General features: G+C 42.8%; 1 pseudogene; it reads right to left on the bottom strand.

The window, feature by feature from the left end:
- LOC101574859 overlaps positions 1-14,352 on the bottom strand; it is a 17,254-nt pseudogene extending 2,902 nt beyond the window's left edge.

Below are 14,352 nucleotides of genomic sequence, written 5' to 3'. Positions count from 1 at the left end.
AATTAAAAATTAAATATTTCAAGACAATTCAACTAAGAAAAAGTTCTCATGATAGTAAAGAATTACTAAGAGTAAAACATAACAAATACTAGAATGGCAAATATATGACCAGCACTTCTAACAATTTGGGGATAGGATATCGCATAAAGTTCTAAGTATGTTGTGGACATGGACAGTGTCCATGACCTTACTGGTGGCCAGGTATCACTTGTGAGACTGGGATACTGCTATATCCTTGATATCCACCCTGTAGACCTGGACAGAATCATGACCCATAGGTGCTGGAGAAGTCCATTTGTAGAGTATGCTGATGGAAATATTTTGCTGCTGTATACAAAAGAATAATTGAAGTACTGCCTTTGTATACCTCTTTTTCTCCTGTGTTTAATGTTTTCCCTATTTGGTGGGTTCTTTCCATTCTCATTCATGGAGTTGTGGTCATTTTGATCCCTCTCTAGAATATCTTTTAGTAGTCTGTGTAGGTTTGGCTTTGTTGTCATGAAATTCTTAAGTTGTTCTTTGTCATGGAAGTATTTCACTTTTCCATTATACTTGAAAGAGAGTTTTGAAGGGTGTATTAGTCTGGGTTGGAATTTATTTTCTTGCAAGACTTGTAGTACTTTACTCCATGCTGTTCTAGACTTGATGATTTGTGAAGAGAAATCTGCCATTATTCTGATGGGTTTTCCATTAAATGTGATCTGTTCCTTTTCTTTAGAGGCTTTTAGTATATTGTTCCTGTGCTGAATTTCTGGGATTTTGACTATTATATGTCTGGCTGTGGCTTTAATTGGGTTGATGTTATTTGGAGTTCTATATGCTGTGGTTATCTGAATATCAGATGTTTCCCTGTATTTGGAAGTTTTCTACTATTACCTCTGTCTGTATTCTTTTTATATCATTTGTATTGACTCCTTCTTTCTCATTGATGCCTATTAGACTTATGTTGTTCATCTTTGCATCATCTTGCAGATGTTGAATTATTTTTTCCTGAACCCTAGTTGTTTTTAAGAGATCTTTTCTTACCTTTTCACTAGCTGCAATGGTGTCTTCAAGGTCTGTAAGTCTATTTTCATTTTCATTCAAACAGTTTTGCCAGCTTGTGATTGAGGTTTTAATTTCCTGTATATCACTTTGAATCTGCTTCATGCATTCTATTTCTTTCTGATATTGTTCATTCAAGGATTCCATAATTTTTCTATTCTCCTCTATTTTTTTTATCAGTGTCTTTTTTATAAGCACTTAGTACTACTTTCATTATAGTCATCATTTCTTTTTTTTACTTCAGAAATTATTTCTGATCTGATTTCCTCTATACCTTTCTGCAGTTGTTTCTTTACTTTAGACTCTATTATTTCAGAGATTTCAGGGATGTGATTTACAATTTCTTTTATGCTATTGTCTCCTGCATTTGTTCTGGGTGGGCTTGGGGCCTGAGAATGCATTTTACTCCTCTTTTTCATTTTGTATAGCACTGTCTTTTGACCTTTGGTGTAGAGATTTGATAGAATTATTATCCTGTACCAGGTCCGGATCTATCAAGTTCAAACTCTTCCAGGTGGGTGTGGCATGTGTCTGGCTGCTGTGCTCTACTTCTTCCCGCTGCAGCCCTTGGAAGTGAACCCTCTGTGCCACTCTGGCAAGACGTTCTGCTCCAGGATCAGCTGGGTGGGTTTTGCCTCTAGCCTCTCTGCAGGAAGTTCTGACCCAGAATTCCACACTGGGCCTGTCTGATGGAGGAAATTCCACTCACATGCCAGGCCTGGGCTCTGGCTCAAATGAGGACCCAGTGGGTCATGGGTGGTCCCAATCACATGCCAGGCCTGGGTTGAATGAAGACCTGGTGGGCCCCAGGCAGTCTTACTCATGCCAGGTCTGGACTCTGGTTCGAATCTTATTTACATTCTTAAAAGGTTTAACAAAACAGTTTTTCTAGATAATACAAAGATGCCCAGAATTAAGACTGACTTCAATTAATCAGATTTTATTCAATTTTTAAAGACAAACCTGGTGCTGAGAAGATAGCTCATTGGCATAAGCGCCTTCCTGGCAAGCACAGAGTTCAGAGTTCAATTCCCAGGACCACAAAATCAAACCAACAAAAAACTTCCAATATGGCCCATGGAAACAAAATTCATTTTAATATCTAGAAAGTCAAGGGTTTTAGAAGGTTCTTCTCAGAATACAATGTTAGAGAAATTTGTGAATTCTTCTTCATTTTCATAGTATGCACTCAGAACTTCCTCATGTCCCTGGTAAATTCTTATTGTGAAAAAGGTTCTTGGGTTCCCCTGACTGCCAACTTACCAGGTAGACCCAAGGTTGGCCTTTGCTTAGTTCCCAAGTATGAGAACCAACAGAAAAGCTCAGGTAATCCAACACCTTTTACAAATAAGGACAGTGAGAGAAAGAGGAAGGGAAGAGGCTTCTCTAGGAATCCAATTACAAATGGATTTGAGGCAAGGACATCTCCCTAGGACTCATGGCATATAGGAAGCAGATGTCCTTTCAAAGTAAGCAAGAGGCCAATTACTATAGTTTATTTATTATTTAATTTATCTCAAAAACACTTTTCGATGTCTACCACATTCCAGGTAATATTCAAGCACTAGGGATACAGAGGAGACTAAGATTGTCCATATAGTTGTTTTTGAAAGTCGCTCTAACAATCTCTGCCTTTCAATTAGAAGTGTGTATAGACCATTCACATCTAATGTTACTGTTGATATAGTTGGGTTTTTTAATTTAGAAATTTATTTTTTAATCCATAAGCTTCATATAACTTTGGTGTAAAAAACAAAAACAAAAAAATGAAACAGTAAGCCCAAGACACTATTTCAAAGTCCGGGCCCTTCTTCCAGCTTCTAAATACAAGAGCTCTGAACATTATATATCCCAATTAGAAGAATAAGACAAAAATATGAGTGGAGGCATAACATTTCAGAAAACAAAAATTTCCTATAACTGAAGGATCTATCCTTCCTTCCTGGGACTACTTAACTGCCTTTACAAGCAGGGGGAAAGGGGCAGGGGGAGTTGGTGATGAGGGAAGGAGGAGAGAAAAGAAACCCAGAACAGAGTAGAATCCAGTTCCAGTGTTCTGAATCAACATGTCACACATCCGTGTAAGCCTGGTGTCCCGGAAAACAAGCTTTCATGGGCTGGGGAAATGGCTCAGTAGAATAAGTGCTTGCCTGGCAAGCATAAGGGTCCGAGTTCAATCTGTGTTTTCACCAAAAAAAGAAAAAAAAAGATGTTTTTGGCTTAAAATATTTTACTCAATGAATTTATGTCAGCTCTCAATGAAAAAATGTCACTAATACACTGTGGACGTCTTTTGCAATGTAAATCCTTGCCTCCTCCCTTTTTTATATGATGAATTTCAACCTAGCAATTATTACAACAAATATTATAGTCTAAAGTTGAAATATATTTTAGCAATTTTGAAATTGAATTAAGTACAAACCAAATAAAATTTACATCCTAACCAACACTCCCCCAGGACTGCGGGGATGCTTGAGTCTTCCACATGGATCTCATGGATCACAAAACCTTTTCCCGCACGTCCAGATTGTCTTCAGTTTCGCTCTTACTCTGCTTCTAGTGCTCGGAGCTGCCTCAGGTTCTTCTTGTGCTGATGTGGTTGTGGCAACAGCAACAGCCACAGGGGTAGCAGGAGCCACAGTGGTTGCACCACAGCCTTTTCTTCTTCTTCTTCTTCTTTTTTTTTTTTTTTTGGTGGAACCGGGGATTGAACTCAGGCCCTTGCACTTGCCAGGGAAGCGCTTATTCTACTGAGCCATCTCCCCGATCCCAAACACAGCCTTTTCCTTTTGTGTTTTTTATGCTTCTTGTGTTTCTTACCCTTCTTGTGTTTCTTGTCCTTCTTTTTCTTCCCACCTCCTTCCTGATTGGAATTTTGGGCTGATGATGGGCTTGGCATGGGGCTCTTAGTCTTCTGGGCCGGCACCACAGGGGACCAGTTTGTGGAAGGTGATTGAGGCTGGACAGGGGACAGGGGTGCTGGGAACTTCTTAGCCGTGGTCTGGGGAGACCCAGAGACAGACGGAGAGGACGGAGCCCATCTTATGGACTGCAGGCTCGGTGAGGCAGCCTTTTTGTCTTTCGAAGTACTGGAGTTCTGGAGACTCTTCCAATGGGCCTGGTACCAGAGATGGGGATTGCCGCCTTCTTCTTTTTTTTTTCCATAATTTTATTGAGAAACAAATAGCAATGAGACAGTTTCAAACCAAATTGGTAGGACAGTTTCAATAATTAACACATTTCATACATTCTTCCTAGTGGTAAATTGCTGCACAAGATGCGGACTTGATATCCTATTTACAAACACCATTAGAACAAATCCCTCTATTCATTAAGAGAATGTAACTAAGTATCTATCCTAACCATTTTAAATACACAGATACAAAATGGACATTCATCTGTATACCCTTTTTTTGTTAAGTTCCATTATTTGAATATTATAGGTGTGTTAACTCAGCAAAATATTCTAAAAGAATCCAGTAGTCCATAATAGTATTGGGTCTTCTGCTTGACTGGCAATGTCAGAAATTGTTGATGTGAGTCCCCTACAGCTCAACATAACAGCATGGCTTTTGCTTCCTATATTTCATCTTCATACTTTTCTACTGGATGGTTAAGACCAAGGTGATGCAGGACCTATGCAACAAGAGTTGTAGTTTTGGGTCTGATAAGGTCAGTGAAATCCCCTCAGGATTTATCCTGAGTCCTGTACCTCAGATTGTAGGACCTTTGTCAGTGTCAGCCACGTGGGTGAGTCATGGCCATTGCTTGGCCAATGTGCTCTCTGTGAAAGCCTGAGAGAATGTTTTCTCTCCATGTGGCTCTTCTTAGGCACACTCTACATCATTGATCACTTTCCTCTTTGGCCCCATAATCTCCTTGATCAGAAAATTTGGGACACTAAGGGGATTGTCTTCTTTGGGGTGAGGCCGCCATTCCTTTTCGAGCAGGTGGAGGACTTGAGGTTTGAGGAGCTCAAGGCCCTGCAGAAGGAGAATGCTGTTTGTTTGGTTGTGGTGACAGGATCTCCCTGGGAGCATGGCTTAGGGAAGACCCTTTCCTAGACTTTGATGAGATAGAAGGTGAGCTGATGTGGTTGTATTTGGTGGTGCGGAGCTTCTCTGTTTGGGAGGTGGAGAGGGGGAGACCTGGCGCTTTGGTGGGGGGGATGGCGAGGCCCTTCTCTTGGGCCCGGGTGGGGGCGAAGCTGTCCTTCTCTTTGGAGGTGGAGAAGGAAAGTACCTCCTCTGTATGGGAGGAGGAGAGCATCTTCTCAGGAAGGTGAGCGCCGCCGAGAGGGAAGTGAGGGGGTTCTTCACCGTGGCGGTGGTGTGGGGGATCTGGGCTACCGGATGGAAGAGCTGGTAAAGGCGAGGGCGTTTTCTGGCAGGTGGAGGGGAGGGAGAGGGTTCTACTTCGTCTACCACTTTTAGTCACTGGCGGTTGCCATCGCTTTCCCATCTGCATCCGAGGGGAGGCCTCTTTCTGACACTTTCGTGGTGATGGAGACGCACTCCGGGAAGGGGAATGTCCCCGCACGCCGGGCCACCTCATCATTTTTCACATGGGATCGCTTGGGTCGCTCATCTTCAGAGGAAGAGGAGGAGCCCGAGTCAGACGAAGACCGTTGGATCTGTTGTCTGTACTGGCGTCTCTGAAGCACATAATCAGTTGCAGCCATTCTGTCACCTTTATCTTCTTCAGATTCAAGTAATTCTACTTTTCTAGGCTTTGGTGCTGGTGAAGGCGATTCTCTTTTCTTAGTACTTTTACGTTTTGTCACTACCTGAAGCTCTCCCAGGGGACCTAGAAACGCGGCTTTTTCTTATATGGTTTGATTGCTGGGGTGTTGGGGAATGACGTGTTTCTGCTGGCAGAGTAGCCTGCGGGGACGGCCTGTGCCTTCGCCCGGAGGACTCACTGAAGGAGAAAACCTCCGAGCTTTTCAAGAGGGGCTGGATGTCCTCTTAAGAGATTTCTTTGGTGGTGACCGGGAACGAGATGAGGAGGAGGACGAACTGCTCCCAGACAGCGATGTTGATGACTGCCTCTTTCCTCTTACTGGAGACCGACTTCTCCTATGTCTTGGAGGAGGCGGCGTGCGTCGTGGTGGGGTTCATCTTCGAGGAGATGGGCTCCTTCTTGGGGGTGGCCGCCTTCTAGGTGAATCTGATCTCGATCGGGATCTATGGCGCCTTCTTGGTCCAGTATGAGAAGGAGAGAGAGAGAGAGAGAGAACAGGTCCGTGACCTTGACTTAGAACGTAACCGAGATCTTGGCCGGGTCTTTTCTTTTTCTTTTTTGGAATTTTTTTTTTTTTTTCTTCCCGAGTAGGTTCTTTATGCTCTGGCTCTGGCATGGGTTTGGGCTTGGGAACTTTCAGGATGTCACTAGTAGATGTGGCCTTTTGTACTGAAGGTTTTGAAGGTTCAGGGAGCTCTGTAGTTTTTTCCTTCTTTTCTAGAGCAGGGGAAGGACTCCGGCTCTTGGTTCTATGTTGGGGAGATCGAGAATGACTGCGCTTTCTCTCTCTTCTGACAAGGGAAGATTGGATTTGCATCTTCCTGGGCTTCGCTACCTCCCTTTTTTCTCTGCTGCTTTTTTTTTCTTCCTTATCTTTCCTATCTTTGTCTTCATCCTGCTTTTTCATCAATGCCAATTTTTCTTGTTCAATCTGTCTCTGTTTTATTTCTTCTTTCTTTAGTTCTAGGAAAGCAGAAGGGATTCCAGCGAATCCCTTGTTTTCTTGTTCACTTAACAGCAGGGACCAAAGTTCTCCCATAAATTCTCTAGCATTTTTCCCATTCAAAAACCCAGTCAGTCTGATTTGCATCATTTTGGAATCTGGATTCTCATCAGTTGAAATGCCAACTGTTCTGTCGAAACCCAAGGGCGAACTCTCCAAACACACACAGCATCATCAAGGGAGTTGGGTCAGAGCGACATTGGGACACTCACTCTGCTGTAACCTAATAAGCTGATGGTGCTATACTTCAGATACAAGGAATAACCTCCATTTTGGTTCAGGCCTCCACTTCCAGTTGGCTGAATATAAACTCAATCACAACATCATGTTCAAATCCAAGGAGTTCTGTTACTCGTCTTGTTATCCAAGGTTTTATAACCTCCAATTTGCTTTGCTCATATCCACCTTTTTTTCTAGGCACTCTGCAAATCTCAGCTGATTCAGTAGTTTCTTCTGTTCATTGCTGAACCTATTATTCTGTTCTGCACTTGTTCCCTTACCCCAGATCCCCGCACTTGTACTCTATAGTTGGGTTTAAAAACAGCATCGAATGGTTTGCTTCTTACTTGTTTTATTTGCCTTTTGTTCCTTCTGTCTTTGGATTAATTGGCTATTTTTTACAGTCTCAATTTATCTCACTTTTTTGTTTATAAATTATGTCTTTTAAAAATTGTTGTTGTCCTAGAGCTTACATTATAAAGTTTTATCTGTTTTCAGATCATAAGTCACTTCTCATGTAATAGAAAATCCTTGAAGCACTGTATTTTCATTTTCCTTTCTCTCAACTTTTTGCTGTTTTTGTTACATATTTCACTTTTCTGTGTGCTACAAAACTCAAAATAAATTGTTATCATGTTTCCTTTAGACATTTGATTATGTTTTAAAGTCATTTTGAAAAGTGAGAAAAATGTTTTTTATACTCACGTATTTGACATTCCTGAGGTTCTTCTGGGTTTGATATAGATTTAGATTTCCACTTGATATCATTCTCCTTCTTCATGAAAGGATTTTTAACCTTTTTTTTATAGTAGAGATCTACAGATGATAGGCTTTTCCAGCTGGCCAAGGGCAGAGACACATCAAAGCTGATGAACAACTAAGTGGCATTGTTCCAGGCCTTGTTACCCTGGACGGTCGGGCCGTGAGGGCCTATGGTTGTGCTTTTTTGGATTAGTGTTTATTTGTAGCATAGTTACCTATGTGGCACAAGCAGTTATTTGAAGCATGCTCACTGTTTTATTCCTTTTAGCTCTTTAATAACATGTTTAAGAAAGCACAACACTCTCACCTTTTAGGTAGCTGATTCTCAATTTCCCCATCTGTAAAATGGAATTTGTGGCTCTTGTCCTCTTCCTTTATCATGCTGTATGTGTTTCATAACATTTTCCATTTCTTTCTGTACCTTGGTTGCCGCAGTTCCTTTCATTGATTGAGCCCCACCCTGGCTGTCTGAGTTACAGACCTTTCTGCACTCTGCCTGTCTCTTGCTGTCCCACCTGGCCTGTGCAGTTTAAAGGAGGAACTTGAGCCCAAGGCCACAGCTTTCCTAGCCAGTAACTTTGGCCAATTGTTTAGTTTGTCTGGGCTCCCATTTTCTGATTTATGAAGTAGTTACAGTCAGAATTGATTATTTTATAAGGGGCCAACATGGCCGTTGGTTCTGACTTTGGAGTTGAAAGCAACTGAGAGTGGCACCATCCAAATGCTCTTGTCTCTACCCTGGGGGACACACCCATGCATGTGGTCTTCACCACTGTAGAAGATGTTGCTTTTGGTTCCAGTCTGCCTGGACTGGTCGTTCTTTGGGGAAGAGCAATGCTCCTCTCCTTGGTGATACTGCATTTCTGACACCTGGGGGGAGAGTGCTCCCAGTGGGACCACTTAGAGAAACCTTTCAGAACATGTACTGGTACCTATAGTGAAACCAAGAATTTCCTTCCATCCCCTTGCTGACACACTCAGCGTGGCCAAAATGTTGAGCCCCTTGACTTGCCTGGGTGAGCAGGCCCCTCCCCCTCCTTCCTCCTCCCTCAGTGGAAGTCTCATTTCAGGGGACTAATTGCCTTTTATACCCCTGGGCCTTAGTCAGAGTGACAGGAACAATCCTGATGTTTAAAGAGCTTTGAACCTCAGAGAACAAGAATTGATCTGCTTGTTTGTTCCCTCCCAGAAGGCTCTGGGCTACTTAGTGAAATGACTCCAAAACCTGGCATCCTTCGAGTCTATGTTCAGTAGTTTCTCTTACAGGAAAAAAAAATCAAGTTCTAATTCATTGGATACCATGCAACATGAATAAATAGGTTTTCTAGTTTAAGACAAAATGTTCAAATATTTGCAGAATTGATGGGGAGCACTACAAAGTAGCTCAGAGTAGGATTTAATATTAGCCAATTGGCTTTTCATGTTTACTTGTGAATTTGCCCAAGCCCCAGGGCAACAGTCTCATAGTAAGTGACCCTGTGGGAGTCTCTGGCCCACTGAGGTCTGTAATGGTTGGTAAAGCCATGAGGCCTCAAAGGACAAGTGAAAGCCACAGCTAAGAACACCTGAATCCAACCTCAGTTAGCTTGATAAAGACTGTGGCTGCAGGCATCTCACTGGTGAAGGCCTTCCTGGAGGTAACACAGTTTTCCTAAATTAACATAATGTATTAATTGGAGAAGTTTTTGAAAGGATTCCTAAGTCCTGCTCAGATCCCTGAATCTTCTTCAGTTTCCTCTTCTTTTGTTTGATAGCATAATAAATACCTGAGCCCAGAGAAGTTCTTGATCTAAAACCCCAGAAAAATCTCAAATTCTGTGAGATGGTTTTTGATCCTCCTGGGCCCTGAAATCATAACAAATTTAAGCCTTTTCTGTCCACTTGTTTGGGAGATTGTGGACCTGATCAGTCTGCAACAACTAAGAGATGTCATTAATCCAATACAGAATGACATCAGTGAACCTATTTGTGCATGAGAATGAAATCATTCATTCTCCTCTGCAGCAGGTTGAAGGAGGAAGTTGTATCTGTGGGGTTTCAAGCAGCAGACAAATCACACAGCAATTTAGAAAGGGAAGTTTACTAGGGAATTATTTATTCCAATGGAGCAGTAATTATAAAGTTGAAAAGAGAACTGTAAAAATACCCAGAGGCTCAGAGAGAGTATCCACACCAGAAGACACTTGGAGAGCAGCTCTTCCTGGAGCTGGGCTTCAGATATCACTGGAGATAGTGAGCACAGAGGCCCCTGAATGGCAGAAGCATTCACTTGATTGTTTATTTGCAAGCAGGCAAAACACTTTGTGGCTCAGGAAATTTGAGGCTGGTGGTCAGACAGACAGAAGGCTGCTGTGAGCATGAGGCCTGATCCCTGGCATCTGTGTGAGGGAGATGGTGGAGCACAGTAAGGTGGTCACCAGAGATGGGCTGGAGCCATGAGGTCTCACAGTAACCTGATGGTTATTTAGATATTGACACACTGAAGCACTCATGTTGGCCTGTCCAACAAGAACCAGTACCAGAAAAATGTAGTAACTAGGACATGAAAGAGGGAAATGCTTCCTCTTTGGTGTCCTTCCATTGCCTTTGAATAACAAATGTTAATAGAGTGGTCACTGTAAATAATAAATGCCTCACAAGTTTAGTTAACTGCAGAGTATTACTGAAGAGTAAATCTTGAGGAAGAGGCAGTAAATTGATAACTGGTACAGTCTACCCCTTTGACCATTTAGCTTTTATATACCCTTCTTTCCTTCTATCCTTCCTTCTTTTCTTCCTTCCTTCCTTTCTTTCTTTCTTTCTTTCTTTCTTTCTTTCTTTCTTTCTTTCTTTCTTTCTTTCCTTCTTTCTTTCTTTCTTTCTCTCTTTCTCTCTTTCTCTCTTTCTTAGCTTTCATATACTTCTACATGTATTTGAACACCTGTACTCCAGTGGGCTGCTCCTTAAATTCTCCCTGGCTTCTTTCTTGGGAGGGAGGAAATTCTCACTCTCCCCCACACGGTCCCAACAGTAATTCTATTTGTTCCTAGTTAAACCCACTGGTGCTGAAATTGAACGATGGTTCCTCTTGAATATTATATGGCCCAATGATTAATTTTGTAAAGTTAATCTCAAACAACTTGAATATAAAATAAAAATGAGAGAAGAAGGAAAAGCTAGCAGAAAAGTCTTATTATATACAAAGAGGTACACACACATTAAAAAAATATGAGCAAATATTCAAAGCATTTGTCTTTTATGATTCTGTCACCATGAGTGAAACCGTAGTTGGTGCCCATGAATTTCATCTTCTCCTGGTCCTGCCAACTTCCTGTTGTCCACAGCCAGGATCTCAAGTGCTCATCAGGTGCAAGTTCATGTGTTGAAGGCTTGGTTTCAGGTACAGCTGTGTTCAGAAGTGAGGCCTTTCAGAAATGATTGGATTGTGAGGGCTCTGACTCATGGACAGATTCATACATTGTTGGGTTCATAGCTTTGTGAGTTTTGGAGAAGCGAACTTCTCTTTGCTTCCTGACAGCTGTGAAGTGAGCAGCACTACGTTACCATATACTGCTCCCTGCCATATTTTCTGACCTTTCATGGGTTCCTACTATGGCCAAAATAAGCCTTTCCTCTATAAATTGATGATCTCAGGCATTTTGTTATAGCAATGGAAAACTAGCATAGTAGTTAGAGGGTTTTTTCCTCCATGTACTCCAAATACTCTTTTCTAAGGGCTCTGAGCCCTTGTTTATTTTTCTTTGTTGGTTTCTATAGTTTTCTACACAATCCTCCTTGCCTCTATTATGTAGCAGCAAACCAAATTTCCCATGGTAATTGAGATAACTCAACCGAGGTGGTAGATTAACCTCTTGTTGGCGTGTGGGTTTAGTAGCATAAAGAGTACCAGACAGCTGGGTGGCATTTTGTCTTCTAAGTTAGCACAGTCATTGTTGTGCTCCATGACACTTCTTTGCTTTCTACACATAAGAACTAAATTCTCAGCCAGAAAGAAAACCAGAGCTTGTATCGCCAGGAGAGGGAGCAAGGACTGTGAGCGTGTTATTAGGTACAACAGCAGTGGAAGCCATGTTCATGCCTGTGCCTTGTCCCATGTCTAGGTTTTCTGGCTTGGGGAGGTGTGGACAGTATCATATCCGGTGATCTGAAGATCAAGACATGGTCTGTACCCTTTGGCTTGTGGCCTCTCCGTGGGTATCATAACTGAGTCTGCAGAGAGACACTCCGTGTGTCAGTTAGGCCACTTCTGGGGATATCATAACAGCAGTGGTTCCCACGGATACAGCACAGTGGCTTCTGTGATATGAGTTCCTTGGCCAGAAATAAAGCTGTGATGAGTACTGTGGTTATGGGAGGATATTCTGGAAGTCCATGGGTGGTCACCCTAGAAGAGGAGTCCTGGCCAGGGAAGGAAAATCTGAGTCAGTACGTGTGTCCATTGTTGTGAGGATGACTCTCGCCCTCTCCACGTTGAAGAGGACCACGTATTCAATCTGCCCCCTGGATGTGTGTGGGGAGGTGTGTGGAGGGGGAGGTTATGTTTTGGGATTTAATGTCTGTCTCTGCATTGGCAGATTGGATTCTCAGCTGTAGCTTTAACAACATCAGCCTTTAGAAGGGGCAGCCACTGTTAGTGAGCCCACCCACAGCCTCCATCTTTTGGGATTTAATGTCTGTCTCTGCATTGGCAGATTGGATTCTCAGCCATAGCTTTAGCAACATCAGCCTTTAGAAGGGGCAGCCACTGTTAGTGAGCCCACCCACAGCCTCCATCTTTCTCATAGTGGGCACAGCTTCCATTGCTATTTTAAGTCAATTGTCATGGGATAGTTTGTTATGCAGCAAAAGTTTCCTGATACAAGTTGGAATGTCCTCTACAACAGGCTGGGAAATCTGAACATTTTAATACTGCTATAGTACAATTTTTTTAATGTTTTATTTATTTATTTATTTATTTGGTAAAAGGTCTCTTTATGCAGCTCATACTCACAGTGATTCTTCTGTCTCAGCCTCTCCAGTGCTTGGATTACAGATGTATACCTCCACACCCAGTTTCAGTGGCCAGCACCACATGCCCTGGGTTCTGGGGCTGGTGTGGCATGCAGCACTGGGGATCAAAATTGGGTCCTTGTGCTTGCCAGGCAGGCACTTAGAAAGCCAAGCTATCTCCCCAGTTCTCTTTATTATAATTTTTAAGCCTGATGCTCAAGGTTCAAATCAGCTACTTATGAGCTACAGGTCATCAGAGAAGTCACTTAACCCTCTCACCTCAGCTTCCTCATTGGCTAACTATGGAAAACAATAAGAATCTATTCTTCCTGGGGTGCAATAAGGATTACATGAATAACTAAATATGAAAGCCTTCCAATAAGCCTTCTGTAAGTGCTTGGGAAACACCAGGCACTATTGTTAACTGCTTGTCAGGTTTCCACTTCCTTTATCTGCAGACTTTTGGATCCACATGGTCTTGCTCAGATCTCAGGGTGGCTAAGGAGCTGTTCATAACACAGACCCAGTGATGAGTGCTCCTGTCAAGCTATCCCCTGGGTTTGAACTAAATCCCTGGCCCAGTTCCCAGGCGACAGGCCCTTCTAGTTGTATTATGTGTCATAGTTTCCACTCTCTTTTAGAGCTGAGATTTCCTTGGTTTTAAAGTAAATATCTGGAATATGCCCAAGGCTCCAAGGTAGAACAAAATTCCATATGCACACAAAGCTGGTGGTGGTTTCTCTGGGGCATGTGGGTAATGACTGTACTTAAAATGATGTCAAAGCAAAACAAGATGGGCTAATATTTTTGCAACAAGCCATCTGCCTAGATGCAAAGTTAGTAAGGCATTATATCAACTCTTTGTCTGCACTGATCTGGTCTTGGGACTCTTTATCCCCATTCTTGTTTCAGAGTTGAGGGCCTCTATTATGCTGGGCCTGGGGGCCACCTCCCTGGGGACATGGCTGCAGCTGGTGTCCTTAGGAAGCACTTGGGCAAGAGCTGTAGGAATTAAGGATGTAGTTACCGCTCTTCCTCCTTATGAAGAAGCTATAAGGAAAGCTGTATTATTCTCCTCACTTTATAGATGTGAAAACTGTGGTGCAGAGAAGTGAGACCACCTACCACCTGTAAGGCTACAGGGCAAGAGAAGGTCACCACATCAGTTCTGACCTGTTGCCTGTGCTCCAGTCCCTGCTTCTGGGGCTCATGTAACCCTCACTCGATCCCAGACTGCTGCCACTTCTACTTTATAGCTGGGGAAGTTGAGGCTTAGAAGGGCCTGGAATTTGGGTCCAGGCCTCTCTGTACCTGGTGTCCATTCCTGGGTGTGTTTTTATTAAACTAATGTGGCCTGCACCAGATCTGCTGGGATGACATGAAGGAAGTCTCACTGACCGCAGACTCCTCTGGTTTTGATTAAAAGGTGAAAGGGGCCTGGGGGCCTTAGACACAGAAGGTCCAGGCTTACGCAGGCTTCTGGTGACAAGTCTACCACACTGCACGATGCCACCTCCACTCCACACTGTTGCATACCTGCAGCTGAGCCCTTGTGGCTCTAAACTTACTTCAGAGGACTCATCACAGAACAT

The sequence above is a fragment of the Octodon degus genome, unplaced genomic scaffold, assembly GCF_000260255.1.
Source record: "Octodon degus isolate 3935 unplaced genomic scaffold, OctDeg1.0 scaffold00163, whole genome shotgun sequence".
In the NCBI taxonomy this organism is placed as follows: domain Eukaryota; kingdom Metazoa; phylum Chordata; class Mammalia; order Rodentia; family Octodontidae; genus Octodon; species Octodon degus.
Note: the sequence above shows the minus strand (reverse complement) of the source record. Positions and strands in the feature narration are given on the sequence as shown.